Source organism: Physeter macrocephalus, chromosome 16, assembly GCF_002837175.3.
Source record: "Physeter macrocephalus isolate SW-GA chromosome 16, ASM283717v5, whole genome shotgun sequence".
Taxonomy (NCBI): Eukaryota; Metazoa; Chordata; class Mammalia; order Artiodactyla; family Physeteridae; genus Physeter; species Physeter macrocephalus.
Window position 1 is genome coordinate 87,798,435 of NC_041229.1, and position 20,901 is coordinate 87,819,335.

Consider the following 20,901-nt stretch of genomic DNA (forward strand, 5'->3'; position numbering starts at 1 on the left):
ACAGCACTGCCTCCTGCTTCATCTCCTCATGGGCCTCCTAATCTTACTAATACATTTGAATTAATGAATAATAAAAGCTTATTTGACGATGGGAAGACCTCCCAGGGAACATTTACGTTTCAGCAAAGTTTTCATTCATTTGAAGGTGGATGAGTCCCAGTGGTGTTGTCAGGCACCCTGGCAGCCCATCTGAAGAGATTTCATTTTGGTGAGGAAGGGGATAGGGAAGCTTTGTCCCATTTTGACAGATGAGGAAACTGAGGCTCAAAGAGTTTATAAATGTAGTAATGCCTTCCTATTTAGATCATGCCAAATTATACGCCACTGAAATCAGGACTATAAATGCCATCACATATATCAAGCATACAGTACAATAAATATTGTTTATCTGCCCTTCCCTCTTTCCAGTCCACCAGCCTCAAGCTGGAAGAAATACTTAGGTAAGGTAAGGAAGGACAGTTGAAGCAGGACATTAAGGAGGAGGAGTTCCAATTGGATATGGAGAAGGAGAAAATGAAGGGTTGTTTGCACAGAGGTATTGCACGTTCATCATATCACAGTTTAGAATTTGCCAGACCTAACCCATTTCCCGTAAATACATTTACTGACATCTACAACCCCCACTGAGAAATCTATTTCTGATCTCCTTTTGAAGACTTATATAATTCCAGGTGAGCGTGGCCCAGTGGCAAGATATTTCCAAGAAAAGGGAGGGAACCTAATTCTCTTCTTGGTTTCATCTTGTTCTGGAACACTTGTGAGGGCTCAAATCCAAGGGGAGAAAAAATGCCCTGCTACTTCAGGCAGCACAGCAAGCATAAAGAGAAAGCAAAAATTTCCATGTAAAAGGAGGCAGGTACAAGCTCCCTCATGTTAGCACCACTTTACAAACTTACCATTTGCTTGAACTTGGAGGGAAATAGGACTTTTCAAGGGCCAAGCGCAGGTGGAACAAAATGAATGTTTCAGTCTTATCCTGAAAAGGTTTAAGAGGAACAGTGGAAGAGATGGATGGATGGGTGAATAAGTAGGTGGATAGATAAATTGGTGAACGTATGGTGTGGGGGGTGGGGCGAGTGGATATGTAGGTGGATAGATGGGTGGATGTATAGGTGGATAGATGGGTGGGTGTATAGGTGGATAGATGGGTGGGTGTATAGGTGGGCAGATGGGTGGATGTATAGGTGGATAGATGGGTAGTGGGTGTATAGGTGGATAGATAGGTGGATGTATAGGTGGATAGATGGGTGGGTGTATAGGTGGATAGATGGGTGGGTGTATAGGTGGATAGATGGGTGGATGTATAGGTGGATAGAGGGGTGGATGTATAGGTGGGCAGATGGGTGGATGTATAGGTGGGCAGATGGCTGGATGTATAGGTGGGCAGATGGCTGGATGTTTAGGTGGGCAGATGGCTGGATGTATAGGTGAATAGATGGGTGGATGTATAGGTGGATAGATGGGTGGATGTATAGGTGGGAAGATGGGTGGATGTATAGGTGGGCAGATGGGTGGATGTATAGGTGGGCAGATGGGTGGGTGTATAGGTGAATAGATGGGTGGGTGTATAGGTGAATAGATGAGTGGGTGTATAGGTGGATAGATAGGTGGATGTATAGGTGGATAGATGGCTGGATGTATAGGTGAATAGATGGGTGGGTGTATAGGTGGATAGATGGGTGGATGTATAGGTGAATAGATGGGTGGGTGTACAGGTGGGCAGATGGGTGGATGTATAGGTGGATAGATGGGTGGATATGTAGGTGGATAGATGAGTAGATGGAAAGAAATGGACAGAGGGATAGGATGGATGGATGGATAGTTGGATAAATAAATGGGTAGATGCGTGTGTGTGTGTGTGTGTGTGTGTGTGTGTGTGTGTGGTGGGTAGATAGGTGGGTTATTGGATGGGAGGACAGTATAGATGGATGGAGAAGTGCATAGGGAGAAATAGAGGGATGGATGGTTGGATGGATGGAAATGTAGGTGAATGGATGAGTGGGTGATGAATGGGACGATAGGGGAGCTACTTGTCTAGCTAAATCCTGCTCATGTTTGTGTTTTGTTTCACCGATATAGTATTTGAATTAGTTGTTCTAATTTTAGGTACAGAAAAATGTACCTAAAAATCTGGATTTCTGGCCTCTTCTGAAAAATCAGAAGCTCTGGCAAAACTGGGCCTACATTCCTTCAAGGCAACAACTGACTGGAACTGAGTAATGGCTGCCCCCTTTAGATGGGTGTGAAGGCATCAGTCCACCAGAGTCCCCACCACTCCACAGTAGCTCTGACACCTGCCAACTTCATTCTGTGACATTATGTACCCACCCAGTAGGCATTTGCTAATTCATCAAAGGACCTAGTAAATATAGGCCCTTTGTTAAGTAGGCACATGGTAAGTTTATGATTCAGCGACTCTGCCCTCAGCCTGACAAGAGGCTCTCCATGTCCCTTCTCATTACTTCCAGTGTCATAATCCTAATCTTAGAGGATGGGGATGGAGGGGCTTGCCTCACCACACACCTCTTTAGTATGGAGATCTAACCTCTTAGCATAACATGAAAAGCGTTTCAGGATCCAAATTCCCACCTACCTATTCAACCATGTACATAAACTACTCTATCCCCCACTGCAAACTAAAATATCTCAACTGCTTTCCCCTTAGGCTGGGCATGAACCAACAGTTCTTTGCCTTTGTTTGTGCTATTTCTTTGCCAGGAATGGGCCCTCCCATCACTCTTGATCCATTTGGTAAACTCCTCATCCTTTAAGTCTCAGTACAAGTATGGCCGCCTTCTCTGGCCACCCTGTCCAGACAGAATGAGATGCTCCCTTCTCTCTATGCCCCTCACATGGACAGTTATACAAACACAGCCTCATATGACCATCTCTCCCAGGAACCGTACCACCTAGTCTGGATCCTTAGGGCCCAGCACAGTTTCTAGCCAGTAGTTGGTCTCCATACATGTTTGTTGTTGAATGAGTCCGTAGCTATGCGGTGCTCACTTCCTCATTGAGATATCAAGGAAATTCTTTACTGCTGTAGCCACTCAGGCTGTGCACTGCACACCTGCAGGGGGCACTGACATAAACTGAGATAGGAATGGCACCCCTGGATTTTGCAGTACACAGCAGTATTGGTGGACCTGCCTACAGACCATCCTGGCAGGCAAACTACAGGAACAGAATTACCTCCCCTCAACCCCTGCCAAGGTCCATCAGAATAGATTTTGTCTTACTTACTGGATATGTGACTTTGGACAAGTTACCTAATCTCTCTGTGCCTCAGTACCTTCATTTGTAAAAGAGGGATAGGACTTCCATGGTGGTGCAGTGGTTAAGAATCCACCTGACAGTTCAGGGGATACGGGTTCGAGCCCTGTCCGGGAAGATCCCACATGCCGCGGAGGAACTAAGCTTGTGCACCACAACTACTGAGCCCGCGTGCCACAACTACTGAAGCCCACATGCCTAGAGCCCATTCTCTGGAACAAGAGGAGCCACCACAGTGAGAAGCCTGTGCACCGCATCAAAGAGTAGCCCCCGCTCACTGCAACTAGAGAAAGCCCGCGCGCAGAAATGAAGACCCAACGCGGCCAAAAATAAATAAATAAAATAAATTTAAAAAAAAAAAAGAGGGATAAAGAGTCCCTTTTTGATGGGATGGTATGAGAATGATATTGAACAGTGTTTGATCTAATCATCATCACCATCATCATCATCATCATCGTCACCAACACCACCACTACTTAGAAGTTCAGGATTACTTTGATCCTAGACTACGAAGATTGGTTTGGCCCACATGTCATACAGCCCCTGGAGATCTGTATAGGATTGGCCTGGATGCCCCCTCTCCTGCTTCAGCATCTTATGGAAGTTCAAAGCCCTCCGTAGCATTTCTTAGATTCCCAGGGTTGGGGGAGTTATATTCTCAAGACTCTTGCTTCTGTTTCTTCCTACTCTGGTCTTTGAATCTGAAGTGAAGCTCAACTCCCTCCTCAACCTACCCATGTACACACACACACACACACACACACACACACACACACACACACACACCACTCCTTCTAAGCATTTGTGGGTACAGAAGATTTTCCCCAATAAGGGTAAGCTGGGGGGGAGAGATGGAATAGAGTTGTAACCACAGACTTGTAAAGAACTTCAAATTCAACGTTACACATCCCAGCGCTTTAAAGGTCCCCCAACCACCATCCCACCAGGCACCTGTCTCCACCAGTCTTCCCTACGCATTCACATGGTCACCATCCTCACACTTTCTCACGGGCACACCTCCCCCTGCTCCTCTCTGAAATAAAGGAACAATTGTTCTCCTGAACTCACTCGGAACAGTTTAGCTTTGTCCTCTGTCACCTGGGTTCTTGCCAACACCCATGCCCCTGGGATATTGCCTCCAACTCAAATATAGTTCATTCCCCAAGAATTCTGGGGCCAGCTTCTAAGGCACTAAAAATCTCACCTCTGCTGTGCTTGAGTGGGACCAGCTTCCCAGGCCTGCAACCAGTGCAGATACACAGAAATCCAGACTTAGAAGGACCATGCTTGGGGCTGAATGCTATTCAGCCTCTATCTTGAAATTCTTAAAAAATTTTAATTTAATTTTGTGTTTTATAAGTGAAGGCCAATGGTTCTTCACTTCAGTGAGGTTTGGAGCCTAAGTTCATGCATGGTCCCCCCCCTCCAACCACCTTCCTGCCTTCTCAGGACAGGTCCTCATCTGCCTGCTCACTGAACCCTGGTACCCAGGCCCGCCTGGCCTCCTCCTTCCCACCACTGCCCCGTGACCTTACTCCTGGGGTGTACAGGAGGCACGCACTTACACTGAGTAACTAATTGAAGGTACAAAATTTGGCACATAAAAGATGTTCTGTGAAAGTTCTTGTTTTAAGTTTCCAGGTCAAAGCCCCTTCTGGTCTGCAGGCCCATGTGTGGACCTTTCCAGGCTTCTTGGCCTTCAATTCTCCCACTTCCAAAGGGCTCCTCCATTTCTTCCTGGACCTGATAACGTGGTCCTTCCTCCTAATAATATCCAAGTACCGTTGTCTTCTATCAATTGGGTGTCACTTAGTCCAGAGGCACTCACTTGAGTCAGAGATGTCTATTATTTTCCATTATTCTCCTATTAAGGTATTCTAGACAGATGTCCATCTTCTTCCTCATAATCCATCTCTTCCTTTTGTCATTTGGCCCTAGGCCTTCATTCCTGACAGACTCTGAGGTGTATCTATAAGTTTTTTCAACTGTGACTCCAAGGGTGGAGCTTGCCAGACTATTCTTCATGCCCTGCACCTCTCCTGCCTTCTTCTCCCCCATCCATAAAGCTGCAGCCATGTCCCTCCCCTCCCATCCTCAGTTCAGCCCTTCTTTCTAGGAGTTGGGCCCACAGTTAGTGGTCTGTGCTAATGAGGGAACCTCCACTTCACCCCCCTTGTACAAGATCCTGGTTTGTTTGACCCCTGAGCCCATGTTCTTGGAAGCATTTCCCCATACCCTATCTCCCACCCCAGTAAGGCTACCCTGGCAGACAATCTTCCATTGGTCCAGAGTCATCTAGGTCAGGGGTCCCCAACCCCCGGGCCAGTCCACGGCCTGTTAGGAACCAGGCCTCACAGCAGGAGGTGAGTGGTGGGTGAGCTGGCAAGTGAAGCTTCATCTGCCTCTCCCCATCGCTTGCATTACCGCCTGAACCATCCTCCCCGCACCCCCGTCTGTGGAGAAATTGTCTTCCACGAAACCAGTCCCTGGTGCCAGAAAGGTTGGGGACTGCTGGTCTAGGTCACCTGAACTTTTCTGGATGGCTTTGTGTGAGGACAGTGATATCTCTGCACCATTTTCCCTCTACCTCACCTACCTCTTTTTCTCAAATTGTCAGGAGACCAAAGCCTAAGAATTTGCTCAGGGGTGATAGAGAAGTGGTCTTGACCTTCCTCCCACAGACTTTCCTCACAGCACTGAGTGAGGTGCTTTTGAATCAGATGGGGCAAGTGACATGGAGCCAAGTTAATGACTAGACAATACCCTTGACTCTCAGGAATCCCAGTTCTCCAGTTGTTTTGTAAGTGCTAATAGTTTTCTCTGTTGAGTTTGCCGTCTTTTCCAGGGGAAAAGGGGAAGGGGAAGACTGTACCTATACTACCTTTCCCACAGGTGCCTAGAACAGGGTGGATTATCAGACATGGACAGCCGACATATAGGTCTGTGTATGGCCATCATCACCCATCCTTTTCTTCTGGTAACTACAGTGGTGAGGTCTTTTAATTGTGCCCATCTTCCATTTCTTGTGATTCATGGGGGCTGCCTGCCTGGCTGCTGGTCTAGGCATGTGGCCTAAGCCAGACTAATCAAATAACCCATCCCCCTGGCCATGGTAATTTGACACGTGAGAGGGGCATGTGATCCACACAGACCAATCAGGGGCCTTCCCTGGGATTTTATATATGGGCTCCAGGAGAGAGCTCTTTTCTTCTGCTGGAGTTTCCAACTAGAGTGATGTAAGTCCAGAGATTACATAATTTGGGAGCAGACCTCTCTCCTCTTCTTCCCTTTTGTCACTGGAATGTATGAATACATTAAGGTAAGCAGAGTTTGGAGACAGGAGGAAGAAAAGTTGGCAAAAAGGATTAGAGAGAGATGGAGAGAGAACAGTGGAAGAAAGAGGGAGACCCTCCAGAGTCCAGCACATGCTGTAACCAGTTCCTGCTGCCTCCTCTAATCAAGCCTCAGCTCCTCTGTCTCTGCCTCTCCTTGTCCCTTTATGTCCTGCAACCAGGCTTTGACATCAACTTCTCCCAGTGAAACAATCTGACTAGTCATCCTTGACCTTGCTGGGCCTGAGACCACCTCATAGGTTGATGCTTAGCGTATGGACTGTCTGTCCTTAGGCGAGGTGACCAATACCCCTATGAAAGGGAGATGGGAGCCACAGGGTGCCACAGAGGCAGCTTAGAGGAAGGAACTCCCAGAAAGAAGGTAGAGGCACAGCACACCTTCTGGAACTGTGGCTATCCAGTGCCACCAGCCATCCCCAAATTGGATTCTTTAATATTGAATATGTATTGATTAATGGATGGAAAATACTGAGTTGATTGCCAGTAACTAACTCATACAGAGTTCCTCCAAATTAAAGGGAGCTAGACATGAGAGGCAGAAAGGAATTTCCTCAAAAAATTCAATTTGTTTTGTTCTCTGTGTCTGATTTCCTTATGACCTCCAAGACCCCCAGACTCAGCTCGCATCTGGAGCCATGTCTCCAGCCCAGGCCCAGGCCCTGCCAAGAATGGAGAGGCTGGCTCCACAGAGAGGTCTCCCCGGGACACATTAACCACTGTCAGGGTGTGAAGGATGATCAGCCGTTAGATTAATTCCTCATAAAATGTCACTTAGGCCAGAGCAGGTTAGCTAAATACGTGGTCTTAAGAATTATACAGAGCTTCTCTTTTGGCTCCAACAAAGAAGAGAAAGGCAGGGCTACAGAGGTATAATTGTGTAGGGACCTGCAAGGCTGCTGCTGGGCTGACTGCCAAGTTACTTGAGGGCAACACCATTGCAATGAGAGGGTTGAGGTTTTCCTGTCCCCCACTGGACCTTCCCTCCACCCACTAACCCTGCAGGTTCCTTCAGCTGAAGTGGATATTAGTGGAAATCGAGAGGTTCCCTCCCACCTTTTCTGGGGACAAAACCCAGCCTCCAATCTCTGTACGCTTTAGTGAAAGACGCCAGAGTGTAGACGCCATGTGGAGGGTAGAGAAAGGTGGAATGTGGAAATGCTTTGTCAGAGGTAGTGCAATGATAACACAGGTTTTTATTTCATCACTGAAAGAAGCATGATATCCACTGCTCTCCCTTAGATGTCCTCTGCTCTATCTTTGCTGGTTTTCTCAATATTCTTTAAATGCAGCTTACATGCCCCCATGGACTTTTGCACTGGCAGTTTCCTCTGCCTAGAATACTTTTCCCTTTGATAACTGCATGGCTTGCTCCCTCACTTCCTTTGGGTCTTTACGCAAATGTCACCTTCTCCGTGAGACTCTCCCTGGTCACTGTATCTGAAGTTTCAGCCACTCCAAACTGTTGCTATTCTCTTTCCCTGTTTTATTTTTTTCCTCCTTATCCCTGATTATTATTTACACTTGATATACTTTACTATTTAACTTGTTTATCTGTTTCCCTTACAGAATATAAGCTTTGTGAGGTCAGGGTTTTTTTCTATTTCATTCATTGCTATATCCCCACGAATCACTCCCGTCTTGTAAGATCCTGGCTGTACAGTGCCTGGCACACAGTAGGTGCTCAAAACATATTTGTTGAATTAATTCAGTCATTGGAATGAGCCCATATTTGGAATCAGATCTGGGATTGGATGTGTGTTCAGCTGGTTAGAAACATTACTTCTCTCTGAGTCTCAATTTCCTTATCTGTAAATTAGGTATAATACCTATTATACCTAGGGTTCCTGGGAAGGGTCATGAGATAATGCATGTAAAGGACTGAGCACAGTGTCTGGCTTGGAGTAGGAAGAACATAACTAGCAGTTATCTTGCTATTGTAAGAACATAAGTGTTTGTTACTACCCAGAAGCTTGAGAACAGGTCAACAGAAAGAAAAATGAAAACCTTCAAATCTGCCTGGATTGGGGATAGGGGGCAAAACAAACCTCGTTTGCAAAGAGACATGGGTATGTAAGGCTGTGTGTGTGCATGTGTGTTTGTGTGTATCTGTATGCACGCACACGCATGCATCCCATTCATATAAAAGTTGGGGTTCATGGATTTTAATCCCCATCACAGTTATTCAAAGCTCTATCTTCGGACGTCTGTATGTGCACAAGTATTGTAAACACCACACACATACACACAAATGCTCAAGCATACTCGGTCATGCACAGGTGATCCCTCAACCTCCCCCCCACCCCCAAGAGAGAGGCTCTGTAACAGGGCAGCTACTTTACTGTTCGTGGCTTGGAGGACTTGAGAGAGAAATTGCACCATTACAGTCATGACTGCATCCAAGTTCCTTCCTAGATGCTGTCCCCAGCCCAAGCATGACTCTCTGTCCCACCTCCCTGACCCTCTTGACAGCATCATACTGAGCCTTCTGAGTCTTCTTGAAGGGACTCACTCCTTCAAGACACAGAACCCCTCTATTGGTCTGACTGCAAAGGGGAGTGAGGGCACTGCGTGAACATATGCCTGTCCCAGCCTCAGGCTTCATGGAGAGAAGACACATATTGAGCAGGACAATCATCTTGGAGCCAGAGTTTAAAAGATAAAGACTTTCTGGGGCTTCCCTGGTGGCGCAGTGGTTAAGAATCCGCCTGCCAATGCAGGGGACACAGGTTCAAGCCTTGGTCCGGGAAGATCCCACATGCTGTAGAGCAACTAAGCCTGTGCACCACAACTACTGAGCCTGTGCTCTAGAGCCTGTGAGCCACAACTACTAAGCCTGCGTGCCACAACTACTGAAGCCCACGTGCCTAGAGCCTGTGCTCTGCAACAAGAGAAGGCATCACAATGAGAAGCCCACACACCACAACGAAGATTAGCCCCCGCTCGCTGCAACGAGAGAAAGCCCACACACAGCAACGAAGACCCAATGCAACCAAAAAAATAAATAAAATAAATATTTAAAAAAAAAAAAAAAAAGACTTTCTGAAGGACTTCCCTACCACGGCAAGGCACCCCAAGGTCCAGACCGGGGGGCGACTTCTGGGGCAGAGCAGCACCTGATGAGAATGGCTGATGTGTTCGTACACCCCCAGCCTCTCCATCCCACCCCATCCTGACCCCCCTGCCACAGTGAAAATAGAATCTTGGGAAGAGCACTGGCTTCAGAATCAGGCAGTTTGGGGACTGGAATCTTAGCTCCAAAACTTGACAGCTAGGGAACTTCAGCAAATTATTTAGCCTCTCTGAACCACAGTTTCATCATCTGTCAAATTATCTGGACAATAACTCCCTTGTAGAATTGTTGGGAGGATTTAAGTCATGTACTGCTGCTCAGGTTGTGCACTACACAAATCCAGCGGGCCACCATAAGGCCACAAAGTCAGTGACATCCCTTGGATTGTGCAGGTATGAAATATTGTGTTAGAAGCCTCTGACACAAAGCCTGGCACCTAGTAAGTGCTGAATCATGGTGGCCAAAAAATCAGGCTTATTAATAATACTTTTTAATTCACAATGGGAAAACCACCTAGCTTTCAGCAGGCATAATAGTTTCAGAGTAGAAAGTTGTAGCCATGGTAATATATGATGCAACTTCAGAGGTGACAGGGATATGATGTCCTCAGGGAATGTATTTTCATTGTTTTTTAGAGCCCAGAGCTCCAGAAGTTGGTCATGCTTACTGAACATTTTTTTGTGAGTAATCAGAAAGCTGGTAGTGCTTGGATGTATGTGCTCTTGAAGCCATTTTGTCTTAATGAGGTGAAGTTTAAGTGGAGAGTAATTGTCTTTCCCTATTAAAATAATGTTTTTTCCTTAATTTAAAACATAATGCACAGGAGGAGTCCCAGTGAGATAGCGAGGTCTTACCAAATCTGCCTAGAGTGAAGTCCAGCAGCTGGCAAGTCACACTGCCAAGGAGAGAACTTCTAATCAGCAGTTCCGAGCCTCTCTCCTAGATGTCCATCAGATATTAAGGGACAGATTTCTGGAAGACAGAGACTAAAACAACAATCTAAAAGAAAAAAAAAAAGAAAGGAAGGGAGGAAGGCAGAGGGGTGGGGGAGGGGAGAGAGAGGAAGGGAGGAAGGAAAGAAAGAAGGGAAGAAAATGGAAGAAAGGGAAGGAGGAAGGAGGGAAAATTAACTCAGACAATTAATTCAAAGCTAGAGGCAAAATAACACTTCCCCCAAATTTGTAATTAGTAGCCATAATGAGAAGATTTTACAACTATAAAACAAGGACAAGGGCTCATAATAAGAGAAGACGAACAAGAAAAAAACACCTGGAAATTAAAAATGTGAGAGCAGAAATAAAAATGCAGTTGATAAATGAGATGATACAGTTGAAGCCATACCCCAGAAACTCAAACATAAGAACAGAGTTGGAAAATGAAAGAGAATGATATGGTCCGTCTGATGGTCCAAGTCCAAATAATCAAGAGAGAAAATAGAAGGGAGGCACAAGTAATAGAACATTTCCTAGGACTGAAATAAGTAAGTTTCCAGATTGAAGAGGGCTTCAAAGAACCTAGCATAATGGAGGAATTCTCACATCAAAGCCTGGCAATCCAAAATTTCGTATCACCAGAAATAAAGAAGATCACATAAGCTGTCAAGGAGAAATAGAGATCAGAATGGCATTCAACTAGAAGACTACAGAACAATGCTTTCAAACTGTAACTTGCCAAATTATCAATCAGGAATGAGTATAGAATAGAGACATTTTCAGAAATGCAGGGTCTTAAAAATTTTACCTCTTATGTACCTTTTGAAAGAAGTTACTGAAAGATGTGCTCCATCAAAATGAGGGAGTAAACTGAGAAAGAGGAATCAGCAAATCATCCATGCAGCGTAAGACAGTGGAGAAAGGGAATTTTCAGGAGGATGGAAGAGAGAAGACCAGGAAACAGCTGAAGAGGAAAACCAATTCAGAACAGAGTAGGAGAAGAGAGGTGTCCAGGCAGAGGGACTCTCAGAGTAAAAAATGAAAGTAGTAGATTATCCGACATGGTTGACTGTGTGAAGAGACATTCCATAGTTGTACAGAAGGTTTCACCAGAAATTTGAAGAACACCAAACAGTTTTTAAAAGCAGTTAAGTACAGTAAAAATAAAACATCATACAATAACCTCCTATAAGAATTATTAAAATTTTCTCTCCATAATATCTCTTGACAAATTATACCACTTTTCAGACAAGGATTTTCTGCCTTTCATTTTATTTTTGCTTTTGAGACAACAAAATCTCACCCAGAAGCACACTAAATATATATGCCATAAGAAGTGATAGTTTGACATTATAATTTTAGGCAGTGACACACTTGCCAATTGATTCAACAGTTTCCAGTCAGAGACTAGTGTATTGGACCAATGTGAGATACTTACTATGTTTGAATGAGCCCCAAATGCTTTGTTATGCAAGGAATGCTAAACAAGAAAGACCTTCTACAACACTTCAGTCTATTAAGGGTGCACGCTCTTTCCTTGTGTTTCCAAGCACTCTCATCTTTAGCTTTTATTTAGTCCTAGGAGCGTCTTTACCATACTCCAACTTTAAGTGCAGCTTGAGTGAAAGATATTCATGAGCCCAAAAAGTTTGGTGAAGAAAATAGTACAGCAAGAACATACCTTCCGGAGAATGACTCTTGCAACTGTCATGCACTTAAGTCTACTCTTCTTCCTTTGGTGAATAAAATAAGCCTTCATTACATCACATTATATGTGCATAATGTGTATACAATATATATACACACACACACACAAACTGTATTTACTGTCAAGTTATCGTGTATTATTTATTTAAACTTGTTTTTATTGTTCAATTGATTTATTTTTCTACCTGTGAAAAATGTTTGGGCACCTGGGGTTGCATTGGGATGCATCAATATTTTCCCCATTAAAATTAATGGAATTTTTTTTCATTCATTTAACAGCTTTTCACTTATTTGTAGGGTTTTCAGGATCAAGTTAAAAATCTGTAAAAGGAATGGGTATTTAGGAAATGAAATGTAAATACACTACTTGGCTCAGCAGTGAACAATATTTACATGGTCCCAATCATGAAAACAAATATGAATTTAGTAAAAGTGGTGATTTAAGCCATATGGGTGAGGGTGCTATATCAGAGTTGAATCTTCGTCTTTCTTATTAGGAAGTCAACATATGATATATAAATCTGGAAAATCAAAAATAGCAATACTAACAAGTGATTTAGAAAAATAGAAGTGCTAGAAGCAGCATCTAAAAGGGTAAAAGTGGTTGCCTCTGGAAATGAGGACTTGGGTGAAGAAGGGGAAGCTTTATTATAAGCTTCAAAGGACTGTTTGACTTTTTAAAGTAGGCAATAACTTTGATAAAAATTTAAATTATGTTTAAAAAGGTAATAAATATTCATTGGAGAAAGCTCAGAAAATACAAATATGGAAAGAGAATAAAATAAAAGCCATTCATAACATATAAACCCAGAAAAGCCTGTCAAGAAACACTAGTTTTGAGTTTTGAATCTCTCTACTCTACATACATATAGGCACATTTTTTTAAAGTGTGAGATTGTGTCATTAATATTGTTTTGCAATGTGCATTTTCCCACACAGTCACTGTAGGGAATTTTTCCATATCAATATTCATCTACTACATCATTTTAATGGCTGCATATTTCCCATCATATGGATATACTATAATTTATTTAATTCAACTCAACATTAACCACTAATTATTCAATCAGCCTAATTCTTCCAGCAAAGACATGCAACTTTAACTTATTTTGGAAAGATAGCAAAAAGGAATTTTCTGTACTCTGTGTTCAACTGTTGTCTTCAATAATTTCTATTTTGCTTTACTAGCAAAGGAGTGAGAGATTTCACTTGCTCTGAGATTTCCCCCTGACTATCCACACTGTTTCTTTCGGAAATTCTCTCCCATTGAAATTGTAAATGGAATGCATATGTGGTAGATGGCTGCTTTTGCCTGTCGGTGTCCTTTTTTTGTCTTTAGATAACAGCACCTCAATTTTCCTTGGTAGAATCCCTTCTCCTTCCTCCCACAATGCTCAGCCCACATGGTTTGGGTGAAACAGACCCACCTTCAAATCTGGAAGGTGAGTTAGCCTAGTTCTTCTTTCTAGCCTCAGTGAATGGTTCAGGGGTGGACATGTGCACAGAACTGATTCAAGGAGAGTCAACTCCAGATTTTATTGGAAACTTTAGGAAAGAGGAACTCTCTTTCTTCTCACTGGGATTGCTGAGCTGAGAAAAGGGCAAATCTGGAGTGGCTGGAGGCCATTGGCCATTACAAAGGGAGAGCCTGCCTCGGGATAAAGCCAGAGAGCAAGAAATATGAACCAAGAGATGCAGAAAGCCAGATTCCTGCCGACACATTTTGTTCACCTGGATCCAGCACTGCCTGGTGTCCTTAGCCACAGTTGTATAAATTAACACATTTCCCCTTTTCCCTTAATCTTTTGAGTTGGGGCTCTGTCATCTGCAAGTGAATGTGTATAACACAGACTCAAAGTCAAATAATTTAAACAGAACAGAAAACCATAAGGTGAAAATTAAAAATTTTCCTCCTTACCCCCTCAATTCTCAGTTTAGACTCCCCAGAAGCTGTCACTCCTTACAGTTTCTTTCATATGCTTCCAAAATGTGTCTGTCCATTTACAAATATACCAATTTTTGAAGATATACAAACAGGATTTTACTATGCTGTCCTGAAACTTGTGTTTTCTACTTCGCCATGAGGTGAAGGACACCTTCCCTCATCACATCTGGACATCTAGTTCATTTCTCCTAAGACCTGCAAAGGATTCTATTATAGGGACAGCTCATATTCCAACCAGTCCGGTACTGATGGCCAATTAGGTTCACTTGATTTTTCACCGTTAAAAAGAAGCTGTGCTGAGCATTCTTCTCATATAGTTATACGTGGCAAAGGTGCTTCTGGTCCCTCATTACCCAGACTCCTTCCAGGGGCTACATTTAGTGGGGTGTGTAAGTAGTTGCTAGCTGCACAGTGTAAGAATAGCTTCCAGAAATACTCCTACTACCCACGGTGCCAACTCACAGGGGTCAAGATACAAAGGTACAGGGCCATAGATCATTATTCAGTAAAAACATGTGTGAGGATAACAGGACAGAATTATGTAGGGAGTGGAAGGGAAATGGTCTGAAATGCACAGAGCCAGAAGCTAGTTTGTAGAAAATTCTTCCAGTCATCAGAGGTATGAAAAGGATTTTGTTTCTCACCAAAATCTGTTAGAAACATACTTGATAATGCAGCATATATAGACTCCTATAAAAGTACCATGTTTTTTTTTCTTTTTTGATGAGAATCATAGAGAATAGAATATATTAAAACTGCTGTCTTTGTAGGGCCCAAATGTGTACAAGTACTACAAACAGTGAGTATGTCTGTGGGAAGCAGCATGTTTTATGCATCAAAGCTATCAATAACAATAAAAAAAAACAGATTTCAATTTACCATGCTATAGAAACAACTGAATTATCTTCTTATTCTCTTTATTAAAAAAATTTCAAAATTGTCATCATATGAATAAGGAGTGATCAAAGAATATGTAGCTAAAAATAAAAGGTAGGAAAGAAAGCATAGTAAGAGTGCATCATACTCAAATTAATAAAAATATGATGTTACTTTTCTGAATTTTGTGATGCTTTTATTTATCACCTTTTTAGAATGCATAATTTTTGTGAGTTTCTTCTCATTGTAGATAAATATTCATTTTTGTGCCTGACTTGTAAATTTTTTTTTAAAGAGATGCTCTAAAATTGTATGAGCTTCAGATGCTACAAAACTTGGATTCATACCTGCATAGTGTCTGAACATATAGTGTCTCAAGTCAGACTGTTCAGCTTCAAATCTCAGGTGAGCCATTGCTACAGACTGAATGTTTATGTCCTCCAAAATTCATATGATGAAGCCTAATCTCCAGTGTGATAGAATTTGGAGATGAGGCCTACGAGAGGTGACTAGGTCATAAGAGTGGAGCCTTCCTGAATGAGGTTAGTGCCCTAACAGACCACTCTGTTGCCCCTTCCACCATCTGAGGACACAGCCAGAAGGTAGCCATCTATGAATCAGAGAGAGAGCTCTCATCAGAACTCAACCACGCTGGCACCTTGATATTAGGCTTCAGACTCCAGAACTGTGAGAAATAAATTTCTGTTGTTAATAAGCTATCCAGTCTATGGTATTCTATTATAGCAGCTCAAGATCAAGACTAAGATGGCCATCTACCAGTTCTGTGACCCAGGGAAGTTTACTTCACTTCTCTGTGCCTCAGTTTCCTACCTAAAAAAAAATGGGGTTAATAACCTCAGAGGGTTGTTGCGAGGATGAAATGAATTAATACCTATATAGAACCTAGAACCTGGCAATCAGTAATAGTCAATAACAACTATGGTTATTTCTTATGCACTTGTGCAGGTATCTCAGCAGGACAGGTTCCTAGAAGTGTAAGTGCAATTATATTAATTTTAATAAAGAATGTGCCAAACTGCCCCCCAAAAGCAATGCCAGCTTACCCTCCCATTATGTACATAGTGACATACATCAGAGCTGTGGAGTCAGGAAGCCCTTCCCAGATGAACTTATGGCTGTGGTCCTTACCAATTCCAGACTAGTCCAGTTCCCTGAACCCTGTCCAAGCCAAGTTGGTCAGTGGCTGCTGGGAATTGTGGTTCCTGCTCCTAATTAACCCATCCTGCAAAGCCTATGAGTAGCTGCCATTTACCAAGCACCTTCCCTTCATTGAGCTCAGTGGCCCTGTAGGTTAGGCAGGGTGGAGCTGAGGTTATTCTTTTATGAAAGATAAAATTGTGGCTCAGAGGGGTAAGGGACCAATGTGAAGTCACCCCAGCAGATAAGAACCAGGGAGAGGAACAAGAATCCAGGTCTTCTAAAAACCTAATGCTTTTCCTATTATACCTTGTTGCCTCTCAAAAATCTTTCCATTAATGAAACATACTCTTTATAAAGAAATATATTCATAATGAAATATGAAGCTTTCTCCAAGTTAGTTGTGAAGAGCAAGCATTAAGACTATATCATGTACTAAGAGTGTGCTTCTAAGAAAAATAAATTTAATTGCAGCCTCATGATTCAAATCAAATTCACCTTGCTTTAAATCTTCAATTATGGTAAGATATAGCTGTAGAGAATGTGCTTTCCATCCTAAGCACCTTTTGTACTTCTATCTTTAAAAACCTACCTCCCCCATCCCCCAGTCTTGTTATCTTCTCTTCGACTTGCCAAATAAATCTTCTCCAAAAAACAGAACTGATTAAATGCCTAAGGGAAGGAAGTGAAGAACTCAAAATTAGTAGAGTCTGTTCCCACATGTTCAGGCTAATTTAACTTTTCTCACATGACAAATTAGAAAGGAAAAGAAAAATTTGCATAGAAGGACAATTAAGAATAAACTAGAGGTGTCCTCTGTCCCAAATTAGAACAGGATTCCATAATTCGTTTTTACATGCATGACATGCAGGAGCTCATGGGTGGATGCTTTTGTTCTCCAGTGTCACCCAGCAAGTGGGAGCTTCAGCACAAAGTGAGGATTAGCCCATGATGAAATGTGCCTCAGGCCTTCTCTTCAGCAAGCTGAGCTAACTATCATGTTACATACTGTCTAGCTTATGGAAAATGTGAAAATGCCCAGGGCCCATGAAAGTTCGGTCAAGTCTAACGATAGATGATAGATAGATAGATAGGTGATAGATGAGTCAATGAAACAATGAGAGGCTCCTCACCAGAGGGATTTATCTGAATATGCAACACGATGGCTCCCAGGCCATCTTCTAGCTCACCAACCCTAGTAATTTCTAGTGACTATCTCCTTCCTCAAAGCTCTAAGAATACTCAAAAGACCTGCTCTGCAAATACAATTATGGGAGTAGATTTTTAATGTGCAGGACTTGGTACACAGTAGCCACTTATTACTCCAGCTGCCACAGGAAGTTTCTTTCTCTCCTTGGCAAAGCAAAGATGCCTACACATAGAGATTCCCAGCTGCTGACAGCCTTAAATTATCCAGAGATTTGCCTTTCAGAATGAGCTTTACAAGAGCTCAAAGGTCATTTAACCCTACATAAGAGCTGGCAAGCTCCCTACCCACTTCCTGGTGAACCAGAAGAAGAGAGAAGATATACAATAAGGTCTGAAGTTTTGAGCATCTTGTTGAAACATCAACTATATATTTTTTTAAATAATAGGTAATAGAAATTGACTCTGGCTAATTTAATTAAAATGAAATGCTAGCATTTATTGAAAGGACTTATGATAGCCTAGAGAATCCCAGGAAAAGCTAAACATAAGAACTTCAGGAGTAGAAACCCCAGTAGCTCTGGGAATCTGGAGAGCAGTACATCAAAGAACTGTCTTGGAGAAAGGCCTTTTCAAATTATTTTCCCATCAGGTTCCTCACCTGTTGGGTGAGAACATTCGATTAGTTCAACCTTGACCAAGGGGACAGAGGACACAGGGGAAGCCTGTCTGTGTACAGTGTCACAGGAGTTATTCCCCAAAGGCCAGCTGCTATTATTTTTTAAAGGCCAAAGAGATGTGGGCAAACAAAAGCAACAGGAATTCATTATGCTCAGTTTCTGTCTGTAACCCAAAGAAAAATGTATGCCAAACCTTCCAAATGTTTCAGGCCCAACACATGAAAAGCCCAGTGTTCTAGTTCCAGGAACTACAGATCATACACAGGAACAAACTTTCCCCATTCCTAGGTCATATATCAAGGACAACATCTACACCTTTGAAGGGGATAAAGGGTTTGGTTTACAGACATGTGAACAGCCAAGTGCTGTGTAGTAAGAGCCATGAGAGGGAAGTGCAGGGTAACATAGCAGGGGTGCCTGGCCTGGCCTGGACTCAGGGAGGGGCAAGGAGGAGTCAAGAGTGGGTGAGAGGTTGGCAGTCTATAAAGAATGGGATGTCTGAGGGCAGGAAAAGGAGCATGTGTTACCGTGGAGGGGTGCTGAAAGTGGCTCTATTTGTCTGGAGCATAGGGATTTGGAATAAATTGAACTACTGGTCCCAGTACTTCACTCTCTGCTGGCTCAACCTTGCCCTGGGTAGGATGAAGAGTACTTCTTTCTGTGTTGACTTTGACTTGGCCATGAAATTGGTAGGTGTGTCAGAGTGCCAATCTTAAGAGGCATCTTAAGAGCCTAGGTCTTAGGCTTTGGGCGTTCCACTCACCTGCATGAGTTTCTGCCACTGCCATAAGAAGAACATGCCCCAACTGCTCTGCTGGTCCAAGGAGGATGAAAAACACATGCAGCAGGGCCTTCAGGCCAATCCACAGAACTGCATCTAAAGGTAGAACCACTCAGCCAAGCCCAGTCTAGATCACCCAACCCAGCTGCCACAGCCGGAAGCAGAATTGCTGCAGCTGACCTTCAGATCCATGAGAATAAATGATGGAGGGTTCAAAGCCACTGAATGTGGGGATGGTTTACTATGCAGCATTACTGCGACAAGGGCTGAGGGATATAGGAGTGACAGTAAAAGAAAGCCTGAGAAGGAACTGGAGAGGTAAGCAGAGGCCTAATCGTCAAGGACTCTCTAAGCCTATTAATTTGAACTTTTATCTTAAGGGCAACGGAGTCCACTGAAATGTGCTAAGTAGGGAAGTTACACAGTCAGGTTTCCCTTTTATTTATTTATTTTTTTTGTGGTATGCGGGCCTCCCTCTCTTGTGGCCTCTCCCGTTGGGGAGCACAGGCTCCGGACGCGCAGGCTCAGCGGCCATGGCTCACGGGCCCAGCCGCTCCGCGGCATGTGGGATCCTCCCAGACCAGGGCGCGAACCCGGTTCCCCTGCATCAGCAGGCGGACGCGCAACCACTGCGCCACCAGGGAAGCCCAGGTTTCCCTTTTAAAAAGCTCACTCTGAGGGTCTGTAAGGTAGACAGGGTTGGAGGGGGCGCCAGGAGAGATTTCCTAAAGTTCTCAAACTAACAGTTTTCCAAAGTGTACAATTTTACGCATTTTTCTTCCAGGATATGGCTTTCCTATTGACTTTTAAAACGGTATCTTTAATGGTTAATTTTTATAAGATCCAACTTATTAAATTTACTTTTATGGCTAGTGCTTTCCGTGTCTTTTGTAAGAAATCTTTGCCTTTCTCGAATTAGGGATGATATTCTCCTATTTTTTTTTCTAGAAGCTATATAGTTTTAGCTTTTAAATTTAGGTCTATGATCTGCAGTGAACTAATTTTGGGGTATGTTGTAAGGTAGTGTCAGGATTCATTTTTTCCCCATATAAATACCCAGTTATTTTGGCACTTTAAAAATGAAGATTTTTTTCTTTCCCCATTGAATTGCCTTAGCTTCGATATGAAAACTTCATTGGCCATATACGTTTGGATCTATTTCTCTATTCCCTATCTGTTCCATTGATCTATTTTTCTATTCTTACACCATGTTGTATTTTTTTAAAAATATTTATTTATTTATTTATTTGGCTACACTGGGTCTTAGTTGCAGCATGTGGGATCTTCATTGCGGCATGTGGGATATTTTTCATTGTGGCGCGCAGGCTCTTTGTTGCGGTGCACGGGCTTCTCTAGTTACAGTGTGTGAGCTCCAGAGAGTGCCGGCTCAGTAGTCGTGGTGCGCGGGCTTAGTTGCCCCGCGCGTGTGGAATCTTAGATCCCCGACCAGAGATCGAATCCATGTCCCCTGAATTGTAAGGCGAATTCTTAACCACTGGACCACCAGGGAAGTCCCACACCACATTGTCTTGATTACTGTAGCTTTATAAAAGATTTGAAATCAGGTGGTGTAAATCATTCAACTATGTACTTTTTCAAGATTACTTGACTATTCTAGGACCTTTGCATTTCTGCATAAAGTTTAGAATCAGCTTGTCAATTTATACGCTCCCCCCAAAAAAGACTACTGGGATGGTTATTGTGATATTTCCATAGATTAACTGACATCTTAACAATGTTGAATCTTCCCATTCTTGAACATGAAATACCTATTTATTCAGATCTTTAATATTTCTCAACAGGATTTTGTAGCTTTCTACATAGAGGTTTTATTTTTTATTTATTTATTTACTTTTTTGCGGTACGTGGGCCTCTCACCGCTGTGGCCTCTTCCGTTGCGGAGCACAGGCTCCGGACGCGCAGGCTCAGCGGCCATGGCTCACGGGCCCAGCCGCTCCGCGGCATATGGGATCTTCCCGG

At 43.2% G+C, this 20,901-nt stretch overlaps 1 long non-coding RNA gene across 1 annotated transcript in view; it reads left to right on the plus strand.

Annotated features, from left to right (window-relative positions):
* LOC114488019 (uncharacterized) overlaps positions 1–20,901 on the plus strand; it is a 43,611-nt gene that overhangs the window by 2,282 nt on the left and 20,428 nt on the right. The window lies entirely within an intron of this gene.